Source organism: Triturus cristatus, chromosome 2_2, assembly GCF_964204655.1.
Source record: "Triturus cristatus chromosome 2_2, aTriCri1.1, whole genome shotgun sequence".
NCBI classification, from domain to species: domain Eukaryota; kingdom Metazoa; phylum Chordata; class Amphibia; order Caudata; family Salamandridae; genus Triturus; species Triturus cristatus.
Window position 1 is genome coordinate 423,259,793 of NC_140582.1, and position 20,121 is coordinate 423,279,913.

Genomic DNA, 20,121 nt, shown 5'->3' on the forward strand with positions numbered 1-20,121 from the left:
TACTTCTACTTTTAGCACCAGGGATTTGTGAACATAGTTATTTCGTGCCACAATTAAAATCTTGCCAAGATTTGCATGCAATTGATTTCTCAATTAGAGGAATGCATGCCACATGTCATATACTAATGTGTGCAGTACGGTCCGGCTTTAAAGCTGTGTGGCCGGTGTCACCACACCACACACCAAGCTGAGGGGTCCTGTGTTTTGAAATATTTAATGGGTTTAAAAGCGCCTTCTGTAGAGTTTCTTGTGGGTTTGACAATTTTATACAACAATTTAAATGTCACCACAACTCTGGTGATTAATGTACCTGCTGGTGAGAAGCGGAGCTTTATCTAGTGGCATTTTTGACTCATAATAAAGTAGAGTAGAGGGTTAATATGCTTGCTGCAAAGAATGGTACCAAGAAGATCACAGAATTGTATTCTATGAAGGTATCCAAGTGGGTCACTGCTTTTGTCACATGGAGTTCATGACTTACAACCCTAATATAAAACAGTGAGCTATGGACTGCTTGTAAATTGCAAGGTATAGGGTAGAATGTTATGTTTTTTCTCTGTCCTTCCTTATCCTAATGCTAGTTAGAAGAAATACAATTTTTATTAGTAAAGCCAACCACTGTGCTACGTTTTAAGTGTGCTTCTCCAGACCAGACCAAGCACTCTTAAAGTATACTGTCTACCAACATAAATAGCATGTGACTCCTACACATTGTAGTCCTTGTTTTCTTTTGTAACATTTCATATAGACTGATTTACAGAAATATAATTAATTGTCTCTGTATAATGTGTGTGTGATGTAAAGTGCTATGACACTTTACACTGGTGTGAGTGGCGATATAAAACAAATGATCCTCTCACTCACCAAGTACTCCTTCAAAGCAAAACCAACATCTGCCATCCCCCCAGCTTTGCCTACTGAATATTTGGGAGTCCAAGGACCTCACACAGATCGAGAAATCATGGGCATAACTGGTATGGGCTATTGCCAAACAAAATATTGCTCAAAATTGGGGAGTGGGAGTCATTCCGACTGTACATGATTGGGCGGCCGACATGGATAAAGCCATAATAGCAGAAAAATATGTTTTTAAGCACAGAGGCTGCTCCAACAAATGGGATAACAAGTGGGGTGGGTGGAACAGGCACAAGGGGGAACATTTGCCCGTCTCCGAATGCCGTACATTAGCTAATGTCCTGGACCTTGATACAGTGACATTACGTGGGGAAGAAAAGTTACCAACATGCGTGTGGCTTCTGGGATGCCATGACTGTGCGCACAGTGCAGAAGATCACAGGCCCTAACACAACTGGAGGACAAAACCAAAGTGATTGTGGAGAGGGAAATGTATTAAGATTCCCGACAGTCAAATGCTCTCTGATATGCAGTTGCATAATGTGACTGCTAATTAATGTTTACCTGCTGCTCTATGTTTCTTTTTGACACAAAAAAAAGATTTATAAAAAAAAAAAAAAAACATCTGCAAAGCCATGACCAACATAGCCAAATGGATAAGAAACAACTTCCTTCAACTCAACTCTAACAAAATTGAAGTACCGATCTTCGGTAGGAATATCTCCGCATGGGACCAGTGCTGGTGGTCTGCAGAACTCAGACCTACACCCACATTGGCCGACCATGCACACAATCTCAGCTTCATCCTTGACAGCCAACTGACCATGAAACAACAAGTAAACACAGTCGCCTCCTCCTGTTTCCACACACTTCATATGCTCCACAGTATCTTCAGATAGATCCCAACCAACACCAGAAAGACCATCAACCAGGCCCTTGCCACCAGCCACCTCAACTACTGCAACCCTCTACGATGGCATCTCTGCCCAGGTCCTCAGAAGACTCCAGGTCCATACAGAACGCTGCAACCAGACTCATCCTGGACCTCCTGAAATGAATCCACATCACCCCCAACCTGAGAGACCTCCACTGGTGCCCCAAACAGAAGAGATGTCAATTCAAGATCCTCAAGCATGCCTATAAAGCCCTCCATGATGTAGGACCTGCCTACATCAACCATCAGCTAAACTACCACCCACCCGCTAGACACCTGCACTCCTCTACACTTGTACACATACCCCACATCCATTGCAGCCACAGTGGTGGTTGCTCCTTCTCCTACATCACTGCCAAGACCTTTAATGACCTTCCCCTCCAGATTTAAGACCTGGCTCTTCGAAGGAGACACAGCACCCAGATACCCCTAGGGGTGATAGTGTTGCACTTTACTAATGCTTTACAAATGCTGTTAGATTGAAAGCCATGTAAAAGAGGGGCTATGGAGATATGAGGAGCTCTGTTGGAGGGTAGTAGTGGTGGAATCTGTGGAGAAGAAGGTCATTGGGGGGGGCCCAAAAAAGATTGTCGCACTTGGCGCCACCAGCGTTACAGCAGACCCTGTATTCATTAATGATGTCACATTAATTTCAATATCATAATAAATAGTTTAGACGTTCTTGTTTTACATTTTCCTTGTTGACACAATACAGTTCAACATGTTCATAAAAGTACGTTACTCTAATTTACTTTAAGATTGTGTCTCTTTCTAATTACAAAAGATTAAGTAAGAATAATATCATTTAACAGTCAAGGGCACAGCATTTCAGGCGTAATTATAGGGTTTGCTTTATCTAGGATGCAAAACATCATTCCTGAGGGGTGGCAAAATAGAAAATGCATATATTATTAAATCAAAGTCAATAAGAGGTACTTATTTGAAGTACTGAAAATAGAAAGAGAAGAGAACGGAGCTCCATGCTATCTTTTCATGCAATGATTTGAACATAGCTAAGAGTGAAGAGGATGCACCGTATTTTGTGTCTTTGCAGAATATGCATTAAACTGTAAAATATTCAATTGCTTAAAACACATCAAAAAACAATACAACTTTGAGGAGGACACGTCAATAGACGTCAATAGCATGAGAATAAAAGAACACTCATCTGGCTAGTTGTGTAAATCTTTGCTCTCTCGTGTTCCACTATTTGCACAATTGTTCTAAACATTCCAGTAACCTGTTGAAGAAACCAAGGGCCTTATTAAAAAAGGTAAAATGTACACTCTTGTGTAAGTATATGATTGTTTGCTAGTCACAAAGGCATTTTACTTGTACTATCTTTACGAGCGATGAATCACTGCACATAAAAAGATAGGGCTATCTTATCTTTTTATGTGTAAAACATTGCAGTCCTAAAGATACTACAGATATTAAAGATGCCAAACGTTTATACATCTGTGCAGTACAGAGATGAGATTGTGAATACTCTAAAAAAAACTCTTCATTGTCAAAAGTTTACTTACAACTACCTCTGAGACAAATATACTTGGGGGCTCATTTATGGGAATGTCAAGCAGTGCAGCGCTGCAAATCAGCTTGCTGCACTGTACTGCATGACAGGGAACGGACAGGAATGCGCCATATTTAATGCAATGCAGCACATTGCTGTTCTTCCCCTTACACTGCTGCCCTTTTGCTAGCCTAACGCCAATATAGGCACCCTTGCACTATGGTGCAAGGGTGCCTGTGTTGCATGCAGGATTGTTTTTGTGCATGAGGGGACAATTTCCTGCACAAAACAATCCTGCGAGGTATATACTTCTTTTAATGCAGCACTCATAGAAAGAGGAACAAATGAGCCGTTATGCCTCCCTTGGGAAGGTGAAAGATTTTGGCACATCCCCAGATTTGCAAATTCTTGTAAATCCGTGGATACATCAAAATCCATGGGCCTTGCGTGGGAAAACCTGTGCAATGTCCATGGAACACCTTCCCAGAGCAAAATAACGCGTGCAGCGATTTGCGATGAGTAGCGTTACTCCAGAGTTTTGGTGCCACCAAGAGCATTGCAAAGTGGCTTTACGTGGCTTTAAAAATTCTGTCTTATGGTTTGCATCACTCTTGCACCACATTGCATGGTGCAAGAGCGACGCAAACGGCTTCATAAATAGGCCCCTTCATGTTATTTAGCTTTGAAGGACTAAATAAACTGTGAAAACATGCTTACAGCTATTTCTGAGACAAACTTGATGTTATAGAGCCTTGAGTGAATAAATGCTGCAACGGATTCGCCCAGTGACCACTTCCTGCTGTTCTCTGTATCGGTCCTCTGCAGGGACACTTAAGGTATTTAGAACTTCAAGTGGATCATTCACTGTGACCCTTTATAAATCAATATACGGGTAGAGGAAAAGGCTTAATGAAGCTCTCATTTAACTGCCAAATCGCAGTCTATCAATATATTAAAGGACACACTTATAAAGAAAGGAACATGCAGAACTTTATTTAAGTGATTTTCTCCCTTTCGTTTTGGATTTATTCCCAACATGAACAACTCAAACATAAAAAGAATAATCTAACAAGGTCTCAGCGTGTAAAATCTAACCGATTATGCAAAATATGAACACAAATTGTACAAGGAGACAAAAAAGCGTTCAATCAACCATACAAAAATAGCTCCAATTGCCTTTCTAAATGTCAAGTAGAGTATATACATTTTACATGGAAATAACACTTAGTCTCACTGTTAATATACTTCTGAAATGGCATTTTCTTAGCATGACCTTTCCTTGTAACGATAACTTATATTTTAATTAAATCTGTGCCATTTCCATTACACACCAAAAATCCTCTTGCAGTATATTGTAGAAAGTTCTTGCCAGAGCTGGTAGCTAAAGGTCATCGGCTAAAATAATTATCGAGTTTAACTTTATTAACCATATAAAGGGAGATGACAACCTTTGCATCTAGAGTGTGTTGTTACATGTGCCCTTGTTTATGTGCGTGTGTGTGTGAGTGTGTGTATGGGTGTGCGCGCAAGCACGTTCACATCCTTTTGGTTTGTGTGTGTTTATGTGTGTGTTTGCGTGCATAGTATGAGGTCTCTTTCAATCTCCGTTGGCTGGATCGTCTAACTGTGAACAACAATCACTATTTGTGTTTGGACTGGTCTGTTTTTATGTGTGCCTGTGTGAGAGAGGGAGCTGGGTAGATGGATAGATAGATAGATGGATGGATGGATGGATGGATGGATGGATGGATGGATGGATGGATGGATAGATAGATAGATGGATGGATGGATGGATGGATGGATGGATGGATGGATGGATGGATGGATGGATGGATGGATGGATGGATGGATGGATGGATGGATGGATGGATGGATGGATGGATGGCAAAGAGAAGGAAAGAGTGAAGGATAGAAACAGAGACAAAAATGGAAAGAGTGAGAAAGGGAGATAAAGCGGATACAGAAGAAAGGGAAACAATGTGATCTAAAAAGAGACGGAAATACAAAAATAAAGATAATCTGGAAACTGTGCCACCCTGTCACACAGAGGAGCGGGAGGAAAATACGGGGCATCGGGAGCTTCTGAAAGCCACAGCTGCAGTATGGTGGAAATGGCAGCGGGGGTAAGCGTGAGAGCAAAAAGCGCGGCCACCATTAGCAGCAGCCGCTGAGTGTGTGCCCGGTGAGTCCGCGGAAGTGGCCCAACTAGGGGGCAGATTTATGAGCCCCTTGCGCCACTTTTGCGTCACTTTTAACATGGGAAAAGTGACGCAAAAGTGGCGCAAGGGGCTCATAAATCTGCCCCAGTGAGTTTTCGTGAGCCAGCCAGTGCAGCGCAGACAACTGCAACTGCAAAAAAAAAAAAAAACATTTTTTAATTATTAATTAATTTGGTTTGGTCCCATGTCTGCCAAAAGAAAAAAAATAAAAACTCCACGCCACGCGACGAGGTCCTCTTGGCCCTTGCGATAGCAATCAATTAAGTGGGCAGGACTCGTGGGGACTTGTGGGGAGCACCCCTGAGGCTAGATTAGCCGCTAGACCAGGGACCTCCACCTTTCGCACTCGCATCAAATTAAGAGCCCTCCCTTGCACCCAGAGACGACCAACCACCTGAGGTCTGAAGCTCGAGGCAGGAGCTGAAGTAAACGGGGAGAGCGACAAGGAGGTGCGTGCAAGAGCTTAACTAAACTACTCCACTTCATAGCCAAAATTCATATACAAACCAGGTACCATTCAGGCTAACAGACAACTCTGTGTACAGAGCAAGCCAAAGGGAAAAAGGCATTTAAAGCTGCTTTAAGTAGGAACTTTTCAATAAGTGAGAAGTGAACCATATGAAGAGCGAGCCCTGTGCAGCCGGCCGGCCAGGACAGCCTGTGGACAGAAGGGCGCTATGAGATCCGGGAAGACAAGATCAGAAATTAAGCCAAAGAAAAAAACTTGCCAGAATACAAGGAATAATAGCAAAAACCACTGAAGAAACACATTTGGAAACAAACTTGGAACAATCATTATTATCGTCCGCAATGCCCCCCCAAAAAAACAGCGGGCAGTAAGATAGAAATCACAGACTTCCTGATTTTTCCTGGGTTCCGAATTCAGGATCCTACCGCAGCATTTTATCTCCCGCCCACCCTACATCTAACATGTTGCTTGTACAAACCAGTAACCTGCTAGAGGATAGCTTTAGCACCCCAAACATTGGGAAAACAACTGGCAAACAAGTAACTATGAAAGCACAAATAAATATAAATGCAAGTGAAGCACCACAAATAAACGCAAACGAAGCAGCCACAGAAGCAGCCCTAGAAGTAGTACTAAATCAGCACACTGGGAGCCCCTCACTACCTCCTCCCTTCATCCTGGGGGCCTCAACAGGTGAAAGTCTAGTACCTGCCTTGTCTAGGGATAGCCTGGTCAATAACCCTGCCACTAGTGAAGATGACAACGCTCTAGGAGATCTGTTAGAGGTTCTGCCACACGTCGTAGTGAATACACAGGAATTCTTAATAAGTTCTTTCGAGTTAACACAGGAAGCCCAGAAGGAAGAAATACTTCCACTTAACACAAAAATAACTACAGGGCTCCTGCACGATTATAACACTTTACTTTCTCCAATAAATACTCGACCAGGGCCCGGTTTTATCACTCAATCATGCACCGGCCCGGTGCAGGACGCCGTATGGACAACATGAACAATATAAGCGATTGCATCCATCCAAGTCAGTGCATGAATGCTCACCAGATAGAACATTTTTCACACCTCGCAGCCCCATTATGGTCTCCCTTCATCCACACTATGGAGACCTTCTCTACTGCTTTATTCCAACACTGGGAAAAACCAGAGCTGCAAGTTGATCTCCTGCAAGACCTGGCGTTTCATATTTCCGGCATTGAGAAAAAACTTCAAGACCTAAACTCCATAATTGAACGGGTGCAAAAAGACCCCCACACAACGTATCACGAATGCCAATGTTGCAGCACCATGAATCCAACTGAAGTCCATCCCAGAGATTCTGACAGACATTCTCGAAGAAGTAAAAAACCCAATGAATATCGTCACATCACCCAGCGTACCCAACAGATCAGGCCCAAGTAAACAGAATCTTATCACTTCTTTTGGACAGTGTGAATAGAATTGACCGTATCATGAGAGACTCGGACTGAGATGACTTTCATCCAGAAATTTCGAATAACACATCCACGCAAATCAATCAACAACGTGGTGGTCCGTCGCCTAACGTAGCAGTCTCAAATCCGCAGCAACAAAATCCCAGGGACCCATTAACAAAAAGGGAACGCAAGCGACTGAGAAAATCAAGGAACAACAAACAGAAGAGGCAGCAAGCCATAGCTCAGAATCCTCAAAATCAGGCACAAGAGTTACCTGGAACTCCGTTCCCCATACGCAGTCAGCATGCAAAATTGCAGAAGGTAGACCTTGGAAATGGGGTTTTGGGAAATAAGATTAACGCATGCCACCCTAACAATATGTCTGATCTCAAACCACAAACAGATCACTGTGGAAAGCTCACACTCCCTCAGTTCCAACAACATCTAAGATAAGCAGTCATAAAGCCATCTTGTCACCATCTCTCTGCAACCCAGATAAGAAAAAAAACATGGCACTTCATCACACGCTCCCCGGTTAGAACAGCCAATCATATCACAATATTTCCCAAAATAATTAAATGTACACAGCAGAAAAAGTTTGGTTGACACAGAGCCACCAGCTAAAATGTCACATTACTCAGCAAATCAGACAGATCCGTCTTCCACACTCGGAGAGCAAGCTGAAAGCCAGACAATAACAACAGATTGGACAAAAACAACCCTATTTCATAACCCAATAGAAGTTAAACCCTCTATAGGAAAACACAAATTTAGTGGAAATTCTGCCAGGTTACCCCACCACAATGTCGACATGCCTTTAAGCAACGATGGACATACATTTCCAGAAGGTTTATTAACGTTAGAACTGATTCCTCACTATTATTCTAGAGAATACCATGATATTCTTAACCGCAGTGCAATACTAAAGCTTGCAAGATCCATTGAAACATGAAAACATCTCAACACAAACCATAATGAAAGTGTAAATTTCAAACCAGACATAAATGCAAAAGGGAGAGAAATGACAGTGGTAACCTAGAGTGATTAAAAAATCACAATAGAATTCTGGTGCCACGGAGAACTCTTCGCAAAATGGGGAATAGAAATAAAAACAATCAAAACAGAATGGTATCCAGGTCCGCTACACCCAACAGCAGAAGCCAGAATGACAACTGTCAACTGATTACTCCGTGGGGCCGCAGGTCCTACCGGAGAGCCGGTCCAATCTACAAATTACCCATAACGTAGCATCTGGAGCAGTCAGTCAAAACAGACAAGTTTTCATTTCAACAGCCTGGGGCACTGTGACCACAAAAAGTGAGGCATGAGGAAGCGATTTAAAATTGTGCTCTTGGAACATCAGCAGCTTCGGTTGTAAGATAGAGAAGGACGATCTTCTAACTTTTCTCCAAAAATTTGACATCCTACTATTCCAGGAGACCTGGGCTATGGCACCGACACCGATCAACGGCTTTAAAGAATACCACCAATACGCCGTCAAGGGAAAAGCATCAGGCAGAGCGTCTGGTGGTTTATCAATGTACCTAACCCCCAACATACAGTGGAAATCTGAGTCGATCGAGTTAGGACAAACCTGGATCCAATGTATTAAAATATCATTATCGCAAAATCATCTCAACGAACCGTTGCGTAAATATGAGAAAGAGTTATTACTAATATGTAATGTGTACATCCATCCGGGAACAAAGAAAAAGGCTGAGAAATCGAGACCTTAATAGTCAAATCATTGTAATTCACATTCCCGCAAGCAGGCATTGTGCTGTCAGGTGACTTCAATATGTTCTTATTACAATCGGGCCCATTCCAAAGCAAACAACAAAACAAATTTAAATTGAAAAATATTTCTTCAGTAATCACACATCATCACAAACATGATCGATACAGCAAACTCTGTGCCTCATCATCAGCCAAAATAGGGATGCTAACTCTTAATTGTCGTTTATCACAAGACCAACCGGCTGTTCCAACCAGAATATCGAGGCATGCTAACTCCGTTCTAGACTACACCATAGTGGATCCAGAGTAACTACAAATGACTTCCAGCTACCAAATTAACCGGGGATTAGAGAGTGACCATAGTCTGCAGGCAATTAATTTCTGCATTCACACTGTGAAAGCGGCTGAAAGCAATGACCTACTGATAGTCCCGAGCCCGTACAACCTAAAAAGGCTGGTGTGGAACAACAAAAATGCCAGTGTATTAATGAATTACATAAAAAACCTCTCAGTAAACAACCAAGCACAAAACACACAACGGTCATGGAAAAAATGGGAAAATATGCTAATGATGCTTATTTACGAATTTTCGTCACACAACAAGCAACACGGAAATAGATCCGAGAAAGCAATACCAGAGTTTGACAGTTTGTTAGCAGGGTAAAAAAGGACATGTCACAGGGAAATAAGAAGGCTTCATGGCAACGCACTAACAACGAGCGAAGGTGTAAATCTCCAAATCAATCACTTAAGGCGGAAATACAAACAGGAAGTATGGACTGCAAAGAAATTACATCAAACAAATATTTGGCTGAAGCTGTTGCAGGCATGTGAATCAAATATTAACAAGAGATTGTGGGCAGAAATAAATAATATAGCAAATGGCTCCTTGCATCACCACAATGCAAACATCCTTGAGGCAGATTGGCTAGACCATTTGAGCCAAACCAACAATTAAGTAGCTATGGATAAACATCAGTATGCCTAGTACCAATCGAAAAGCGACCATGTAGAAATAGTCTCCGGGGTAATTGGATTGGAATTTCCCAAGTTGAGACAGTCCTAAACAAACTTAGTTCCAGTGGAGCCCCGGGCCCAAATGGCTTGCCAAACAAGCTTTTTAAATCTGACAAATATTTCTGGGCTGAATTTCTCACACCGCTGTTCAATTACGCGTTCCAATCAAACAGAGTACCAGCACCATGGAGAGGTAGCGTCCTGCACCCGATTTTTTGGGCTGGCATCAGATCAGACCCGGCAAGCTACAGACTAATTGCTCCTATTGACATAGAAGCCAAACTATATGCGTCAAAGCTCCTTATTGACCTCGAAGAATGGGTCACTTCCAGCAAGATCCTCACAATTTCACAAACAGAATTCAGACCCGGCACAAGCATAATGTGTAACCTTCTGGCCCTGAATCTGCTTGTCGGTAAAAGCGCAGCGAAAGTCCATCAAACTGTACACATGTTTCGTTGACCTGAAAGAGGCGTGTAACATGGTACCAAGAGAACTCCTATGGCAAAAGATGGAAAAATGGGGCATCCCACCTCGGCTACTAAGGGCCATGATCAATTTGTACTCATCCACGTGGGTCCAGATAAAATTAGGAAATGGAAAAAAGAACCACAGCAAGGATACCAACGCACAGAGGCCTAAAACAAGTTTGTGCTAGCCCCCAGCCTATTTAACATATTTACAGAAGATTTAGATAAAAGGCTCACAGAAGTTCAAAGTGACCCTCCAAGGCTAGCACACCACCAAGTCAGAAGTTTGCAGTATGCAGATAACATCGTCCTATGTAGCCAGACCCCAGTAGGCCTACAGCGCCTGATTATGAAGCTGTCAAAAGACAGTACAGGTGATCAAATTACTCTTTGCACTAAACACCCTAAGAGAGAACTAATGTGCCCATCAAAACTCCCATTTTCCAAAGGTTATTGCTGCTTAGTTTCTCCCATCCCTTACCTACGGCTCCAAATTATTTAAGGGCCAAGATGCAAATTTTTTCAATCTCCAACAATCCAGCCTCTTCAAACAAATTTTTCGGATTCCTCAATTTACATCTCAGGCACAAGTTCGCCTGGAATTCGGGCTATTAAATAAACTCCCGGAAAGGTAAGTAGCAATACTAAAATAGTGCTGGAAACTGAGAGCAGCTCAGGAAGAATCCTTGCAGGGGCTTTGCTGGACGGAACTGAAGAACCAGCCAAAAGGAAAGAAAGCCTGGCCAACCGCCCTTGACCAAGCTTTACTTGCTCTCAACTTTCACGAAGACTGGGACACAAACTATAGCTTCCCTTCATTTAAAAACATAGCAAACAATGCTGCAAAACAAAAAGCTTGGACAAAGCTGCCCTGGCAAAGAAAAAACACGGCTGGATGGTTTTATCTTCATATGAGATCCAGTCACCACAGCTGTATCTTATCCAACGCATAACACCAACCGTACAGCATTCTCTACTCTTGATTCGACTGGGAACGTTTTGCTTTTTGGTTCCAACATGGAAACAAACATGGCCGTCCACTCAGTGCAGACTCTGCGAACAGGCGCAAGAGACATTCTTACACCTTCTGTGTACAACTGGAAACGGCATTTTCTACTTCATGCTTTCCGTTCTCTTCGGGTCAGATTATGCCGACCAGCCGTAATGACATTACTAAACAGCCAGTCGCTACAGATTTCATGCAGGGCAACTAAATTCCTGCAACAAGTCAGCGGATTACTACAAATACCAAACAAATAGTGTTTAATATTCAATTTAATAATTCATTATACGACTGCTATATTAAATCTGCTTATCTTGCACACAATCTTCAATTATGTGGCTGCTTCAAAGGGCACAGTGTAGATGTACATCTGTCATCTCGCACCAACTCGTGCATGGTAAATTGTTTCATGTTTTGACGCACTTTGCGCCAAACTGTTTAAGATCGCACTATGTTCTAAGTGCTAGCTACATTGATATGCACATTCGCATTTTTGCACACGAACCACGTGGCAGCAAAAAAATTAAAAATAAGGGCACTGTGATAATGTAAATGACATCGTAATTGAGGACGATTGTTATCTGATATTAACTTGCACATAGTTTACTTTCCTTTCTGGTTTTAGATGTACATCGCCTATTTCCCAGATTGGTGCTAAGAACTGTTTTCAATCATTAGTACGGAGTCAGAGCTTCCACACAATCACTGTGAAGCAGCCAGTGGACATCTCCACATTTTGAACTCCAATGTGCCGGCTTGGCATTAGATACACTATGTTCAAGGTTTTATGTGAGTTCAAATGACCTTTTTAACTTTCAATAAATTTTAAATGTAAATAGGAATGTTGTCACACTTGATGAGTTTATGCTAAAATTGTAATGGTTTTAACTAACTACACAATAAATTCTTATAGACAAAAATAAAGAAAAGTGAGGAAGAGTGGCCCTTCAAAATCACATGGTTGATTCAGAATGAGACAGAAGAACAGTTTATGAGGAAATGTGTGTGAGAGAGAGAGAAATACCCTCCCGTGGATCCAGCCTGGATGCAGTTAAACAGAAGGCATTGCAGTTTGCCGAACAAGCACCTTGTTTTGTTGCTGCTCAGCAAACTATATTTATTTTCAGAAACAACCCCGTAGCTGTCATTTGTTCTTGAAAAACAAATGATCCTCAGGTGCTGCTATTTTTCTCAAAGTGTGCAGGTGTTTTCTGTTAAGAAAGTGCTAGACATTTACTGGTAGTACCGAAAAAAAGAAAATGTACGTCAGAAGTACTGCCCACTATAGGGTGGACTGTGTGACCAGCTGCGGCCACTGCAGGTAAGAGAAGTGGGGCGGCGGGGCCGGCTAGGGGGGAATTCAAGTGACAACCGCAAGGGAAAAACTAATTAAATAATACATTTTCCCTCATGGTCGGGTCTCGAAATCCCCCCAGCCGGCCCCACCGCTCTTACCTGCAGGGGCGATGGCTGTTTATGACATACATGTGGGGTGCAATCAGTCAAAGATCAGAGATGTCAGAGACAGCTGATACTCTATGTCTGGAATTTTAGCACTCCACCTCTAAATTAAGTGGTGAACTGTGGATTCATCAGGGTGGGAAGTATGTTGATATCTGATGGGAACATCTCTCCAAAAATCTCTAAATGAGGCCTTAAGAGATGTATCCAATGTAAAGACTATAGATGGGGTTAATTTCACAATCTTAGGTAAGACGTCTTAATCCTGTAAGTGGGCTCTTCATTCAAAAGGAAGAGCCATTGAAATGAAAGTAACACAGACGTTAGTGGATTACATTTTAGTTTCTTTCCGGATGTCCTTGAGCTTGTGTTGGACAGACATTGGGATAGGTGATCAAAATGATCAGTGGTATTTAACTTGAGGTAGAGCTGTATATTGCCCACTGTTAGACCTGGAATCCATATCATGGTTTTCCGCAGACCTTTTGCCTTCAGACCTCCTGTTTTGCTGACCTTGTTTTTGCTGGCCTTCGGACTATGCACACTTTATCACTGCTAGCCAGTGCCAAAGTACTAGTGCTCTCTCCTTAAAGCATGGTAGAATTGGCTTATACCCAAATTATATATTTAATTGACATGTAAGTCCCATTAAAGAGGCATCACCTGTGCCAAGGGCCTGTAAATGTAATGCTACTAATGGACTTGCATCAATCGTTGTGCCACCAATCAAGTAGCACTTTAAACATGCCTCAGGACCGCCATTGTTGCCTGTGTGTGCAGTTTTAAACTGGCATTTCAACCTAGCAAAATAAACCTTTTTGCTAGGCCCAAACCTCCAGGATAGACTCTAGACAGCCCATAGAGCAGGGTGCAATGTGTTTAGTAGGACATTTACTTGAAGTTGTTCTGGCAGTAAAAACACTCTAAAACCTGTTTTTCACTACTGCAAGCCCTACCTCTCCCACAGGATAGCTATGGAGTTACCTTATTACATTCAATAAGCTGCAATTTCCAAATGGGAGCAGGTGACTAGTTCATGTTTGGTGTCTTTGGAATTGTAATGAAAAACGTACGGTGCAATCAGATTTTAAATTACAATTTTAAAAATGCCTCTTTTAGAAAGTTGGCATTTCCTTGCCTTAGCTATTTGGTGCCTACAGCCTGTATCTAGGTCAGTGGGACTGGGTGTAGTTGACAGTAGGATTTAGTGTATTCCTCCTTGACAGCCACACACAATAGGGAGCTTAGGTGTGCCTGTATGGGCCATCACTGACAGGATGGGAGGGAGGAGCTGGGCACAGCCCCACTTACACTCGAATAGGCTGTGTCCTACCTCCACTCAAAGGTCTGCATTCACCCTGTAGTCAGTCTGGAGCCAGGGCAGAGATGGCACGGCACCTGCGCAAACCAAAGACCTCTAGAAGCTTCTACCCACTTCAAAGGCACACTGGGTTGAAATACTAGACCACAGACATCAACTCTTCAGCACAGTTCTGGACCTGTGGATACTAAATCAATCCATCAAGTGGTAGTTATAAACTGCGTCTTGTCACCCATGAGGGATCCAGGCACTGATAGCCTTGCTGCAAGGGAGGATTAATTGAACAGCCAGGTCTTGAGTCCTTTCCTGAATTCAAGCAGAGAGGATGATGTCCGGAAGTGAATGGGGAGGTCGCTCCAGGATTTTGCAGCAAGGTAGGAGAAAGAGCATCCTCCACTGTTGCTATGGCAGATTCAGGGGTCTGAGCGAGTGCTAAGGAGGTGGAGCTCAGGTGTCTGGAGGGTTGGGGGAAGTTTATGCAGTGATTGATGTATGCTGGTCCATGGTTGTGTAGGGCCTTGTAGGTGTGGGTCAGCATCTTTATTTGACATCTCTTCTGAATGGGGAGCCAGTGGAGCTTCCAGAGGTGGGTCTGCTTGGGGAGGTTGAGGGTGAGTCTCGCTGCTGCCAGGAAGAAGGAATGCTGTAATGCTGAAAGGACAGCCACTCTGCTGGACTGCTGCCCTGAAGGACTGCTGCCCTGCTGTACTGTTGTGCTGCCTGTTGCCCTCTTGACTGGGTGAGAAGGACTGGAACCAGATCTCTTGAACCAAGAACCACCATAGTGACTCCACTGGCTACTTGGCTGGCCTCCTGAACTGTGCTTCAGGGACAGAAGACTCCAACAATCTTGACCCAGCACCTGGACTCTGTGAGTTTACCCTGTCAAGTGGTGCTATCCCTGTCTTGGAAGTGCGCCTAATGTGCTCTTCTAGCCTCTGTAGATCCAGTGGAACCAACACATCTCCTCTGCTGTGCTGCACAACACCTACCAGACCTGATACATCTCTGCTGCTGCGTGGATTGGACCTGTCACGAAGACACGCATCGCCTCCACAGCCTGCAGTCTCATTGGAACTGCTGATGCATGATGCATCTTTGACACAGGCCCTTGCCGCCCTCATCAACGGCAGCCTCCATGATGATGCCATACTCTGCATCACAGCCTTGCAGCTCCTCACAAACGAAGATTCGCCTCCGACTGCATGACGCATTCTTGACACCAAATTTCATATCGCAAGCCTCGTTGATGGGATCTTCGATGACAATGCAGGACCTCTCATTGGGCCCTCGCTACACCTCAGAACCGATGCATCACTCCATCTGCGTGATGTATCTTCGACGCAGATCCTCACAATGCTCAGTAAACCAGGATTTAAGGTACTTTGTTCAGCAGGCCCAACTGGGTCCCTGTAGCCGGCCCGCACTACTTTGGGGTCAGCCTGAACTTGTGACTTTGTCTCTGTCCAGTGCGGCTAGATATCCACAGTTGGTGCTTTTTTATGCTATTTTCACTAAAATGTTTAAAATTGCATGTCTCCGGTTCTACTGATTGGATTTTTGTCATTTTGGTCTTGTTTTATTTATTACAAATCACTCTATTTTTCGACTTGGTGTGGCATCCTTTTTATGCGATGTTTTTAACTTTATTGGTTTGAAGTGCTGCACAAATACTTTACACATCGCTTCTAAGTTAAGCCTGACTGCTCTGTGGCAAGCTACCAGAGAGTTGAGCACAAGCTAATTTAGGGTTGACTTGTGTCTCAGCCTGACAAAGAATGTGGTTGCTGCTTGACCAGGGCTTACACCTAAGTCAACCAACAACCCTATTTCTTACATTGGTGATCAGCAGAGAGGATTAGGACTTGTGTTTGTGTCAGGGTCGGAATGGCCATAGCAGGCACCGGGCAATCCCCTGGTGGGCCGCATGGGTGGGGTCCGTTTTTGGGCCCCTGGGGGCCGTTTTTGCAGCATAGCTGCATAATCGGCCCTGTATCAAAATCGGCCGAAAACCGGCCCTGGCAAAGAGCTCGGCGGCACCCCCAACCGCTGGGGTGGGGGGGGGGGCGGGCGAGCACTTTGCCAGGGCCGGTTTTGTTTCCCAGTCCAGCCCTGGTTTGTGCAGTGCCATACAGTGATTTTGTGTACACTGCCATCCCAATCTGAGCTTAAATTCTCCTAGATTGGCCCTTTTGTTTTTCCAAATGCTCTCCCTGACTGAATTCATACCTGTAAGAATGGAGTTTGATCTGGCCTACATGGATGAGTACACTGTGGCCCAACTCGAGGGGTTCTACAGGGAGAGGGGACATCCAGAAAAGAGCACCACCAGGAAGGTGAAGTGCCAAAAGGTGCCAAGGGCCTGGTTGGAAGCTCAACAGTCATTGATTGCAGATACAAAAGGGAATAATGAGGTGGAAGGACATGGAGATGACCTTCCTGTTATACAGACTGCAGTTGAGGGGTATGACTTGACCCCCAAAGTGAGACGTCTTGCCAGGGCATAGAGCATTGTATCTTCCCACAGCATGACCCGTCTATGATGGGTGCCAGTGTACCACAATGAGACCGAAAATACTAAAATAGTCAAGGATGACCATTATTATGCCATTGGCACTATTATGCCAGGAATGGACACAATTAAGCCAAATATAACACTCTTATGATAGGGTCTAGCATATATATTTGGCGGTTCTTGGCACCAGGCATAGTTTCAGGAAGCAATAGTGTTTATTATGGACACACACATAAATGTTGATGAATCTCTTAATTTTCTCTGGTCTGGATCATACCCTGTTCTCCTCAGGTCTTGGGCTGATCATGCATCTAACTGACACATTTTTACTCTGACTCCTGCAGTCCCGCACTTTGGTGGGTAAGCACTGATTACACCTCAGGCTACTGCTGCCATACTTTTTTGATGGTGCACTGTTCACACACATGTTGTGACTGATAAAGGATGGCCACAGCATGGTCAATCTCCTTGTGGCTTAATTATATTGAGATTGGATATGGACTGTCATGGAGCAGGTCCTATTAGCCAACATAGTGTGTGTTTGAGTGTTAGCATGAGTTACTGTCAAAGGTTTGGCTGGCTGTCACTCTGAAGGTATTGAAATGATCAGTTTTGCCTTCTTTAATAGCACCTACCCTCTGAATTTGATACTGGGCTTGACCTCACCTCAGAGAGCAACTTTCAAGGTACTCGCAAGCTACCAGTAGCTCCCTAGCTACTCGCTGGAGACTCCTGATCTACACTACGATTAACAAGCTCACTTTCTCATGATCGCCTGTGAACAGTATAAATAAAGCACCAACTATCTCAGACAGAGAGGTGCATTTTCATAATCCAGGGAGATTTTTTCTCCCTCTACCAAGGACGCTAATGTTAACATGCTGGGTTCTCACATACAGAGCCTTGCCTTGCTGTCCCATGGCAGCCTCTATACACCAAACAGGTAAGCATTCGCAATGCGCTGCACCTCTCTCATTGGCAGATTTTCAATGCTAATTCTTTTAGAAAAGGGTCAGTAGTGTGTAAGATTAAATACTATGTTTCCTATGTTTATATTATTTACTTTCTGTTCATGTTTATTAATCATAATGCTTCTGATATTTACTATTCTAATTTAGTTTATATTCTTCCCTAGCCTGTCTTCTATTAAACCTTATAATACAGCAGTCTACATTTCTTGTGTGGACTCACTTCGGGGAAAGGTGGAGGGGAACTCACAAAAATGTCCCAGTCTCCAGCAGGTCATGGTAGTTCCTTCCAGGTAAGATTGGGACAATTTAATGGGACTCAAAGTGCATTTTCTGGCCCAGGTGCTAATTAGAACACTTTTAATTTCTGGGGCTCAAGGGAAATTCATTAGGTATGATCAAGTTTGACCTGACGCAAAACACTGTAAACCCATTATATGGTCTTCAGAATTCAGTGGCAGCACATTTCTCTATCGTTTTTGCCAGGAAGGGTAAACTTGATATGGACTGCAGTTGTCATGATTATCAGCAAGATAGTCAGTTTTTGAATCTGAAGAATGGTGCCAGGAATGTATGATTTTGAGCGGTGATGGACAAGAAAGCCATGACATGTTCTTTGCCAAGGGATGGAGGATGTGAATTCTAGAGGACTTTGTCGAACATAGCCTTCAACCCTGCCTAGCTGAAGGATTTCAACTTTCATAAGAAGGCTCCATCAGGAGTTTAAACCTCGACCAGGAAGACCTGCTTGGTGTATCTGATCTGCACTCGATCACAGTCATCCTGAAATTGCCCCTACAAACAGTGACTCCTAATTGTCACTTTACTTTTTTTGGGCTCTTTTAGTCTTAAAAATTCATATCTCCAATTGTCCTTATTGAGTTTCAGTTGTTTTGATGTGATTATGTTTTAAATTATGAAATGCTACTGTTTTTCAGAAATTGGTTGTGGGGTTTTACTTGCGTCTTGTTTTGATTTTCTGAATGTTTTGGCTGAAGCCTCGACTTGCTCTGTAAACATCTTGCATGAGGACATTCCTGGAAATGATAGCCAATGCTGTTGTGTCATAGTCAGGTGTACATTGACACCTTTTCCTGCTGCTGAAAACCTGATATCTGTGCCAAACCATTTCAAATAAGACACATAAGGATATCTTCCCAAAACATATAGGTCATCATTGAGCTGCATTGACACCTTGTCTGGATTTTCCATAGGTGAAAACATTTCTAATACGAAACCTTCAAAACCTTTAGCAATATCTCTATAATGTCAGTCTATGTGATCAAAAAGTTGGAAAACATCAAAAGAATATTCTTTGCACACTGGAGAACAGGCTATAGTGAAAAAAAACACTATTCCCATTTCTGTTATCATTGGTCCAGCAGCTGCAGCTTGGATTCTCCTTGCTTTTATTTCTAGAAAATATGTTTCACAATAGCAGTCTTCTCTCAGAGTGATCTTGGATTCTATTCGTCGTGTGAGCCATTAGATTTTCATCAGGCAAATAGAAAATATTTCTAGCAGGCCGTTTTCAGATTTTCTCTACATTAAACAGTCTCCTGTCTTGACAGTGGTCGAACGTTTTTGATGTGATTCCATCATTGATTGGTGATATTTCTTCAATTAAATTCATCAGAATTCCCATTCATTTCAATGTGTTTTATTTTTTCTTAGTAAGACCTGTTTTCCTTCTACAGATGTGATGTACAACAAAAGTAAGCTCACAATGTTTAGTTTTCATCTGCCTCTTGATGACAGAAGAATTGTGCTTAGTTTAGGTTTCTCTTTCCCAAGTCCACCAAAAGCCAACCTACTACTGGCTATCTTAAATCAAAGACAAATGTGGGATCTCCTAGGGATATGTGCTCTTCCCACTTCGGATGCTGGCTTTTTGCTACCAGTGATATCTCATGCCAGCAAAATGCACGTGTTGTGATGTTCTTTTCAACTACAACCATCAAAGGAGAAGGGCAGTTTCACGTGGGGAGACCTTTGTTTAAGCAGAGCCTTCATAAGAATTACACATCATATGACAAATGACTGTTCTAAAGAAAGTGCTGACAGGCAAGGGCATATCTTTCTTGAGAATGCTACAGTAGAAGTGGAGCAACTTTTTGAGAAGGAGACTTCAACAAATGCAATTAACTGTTAAACTATTGAGCGCCTCTCCATAGGCATGTGATTAATGCTTCCAGGCCTAGATAGTTTAAT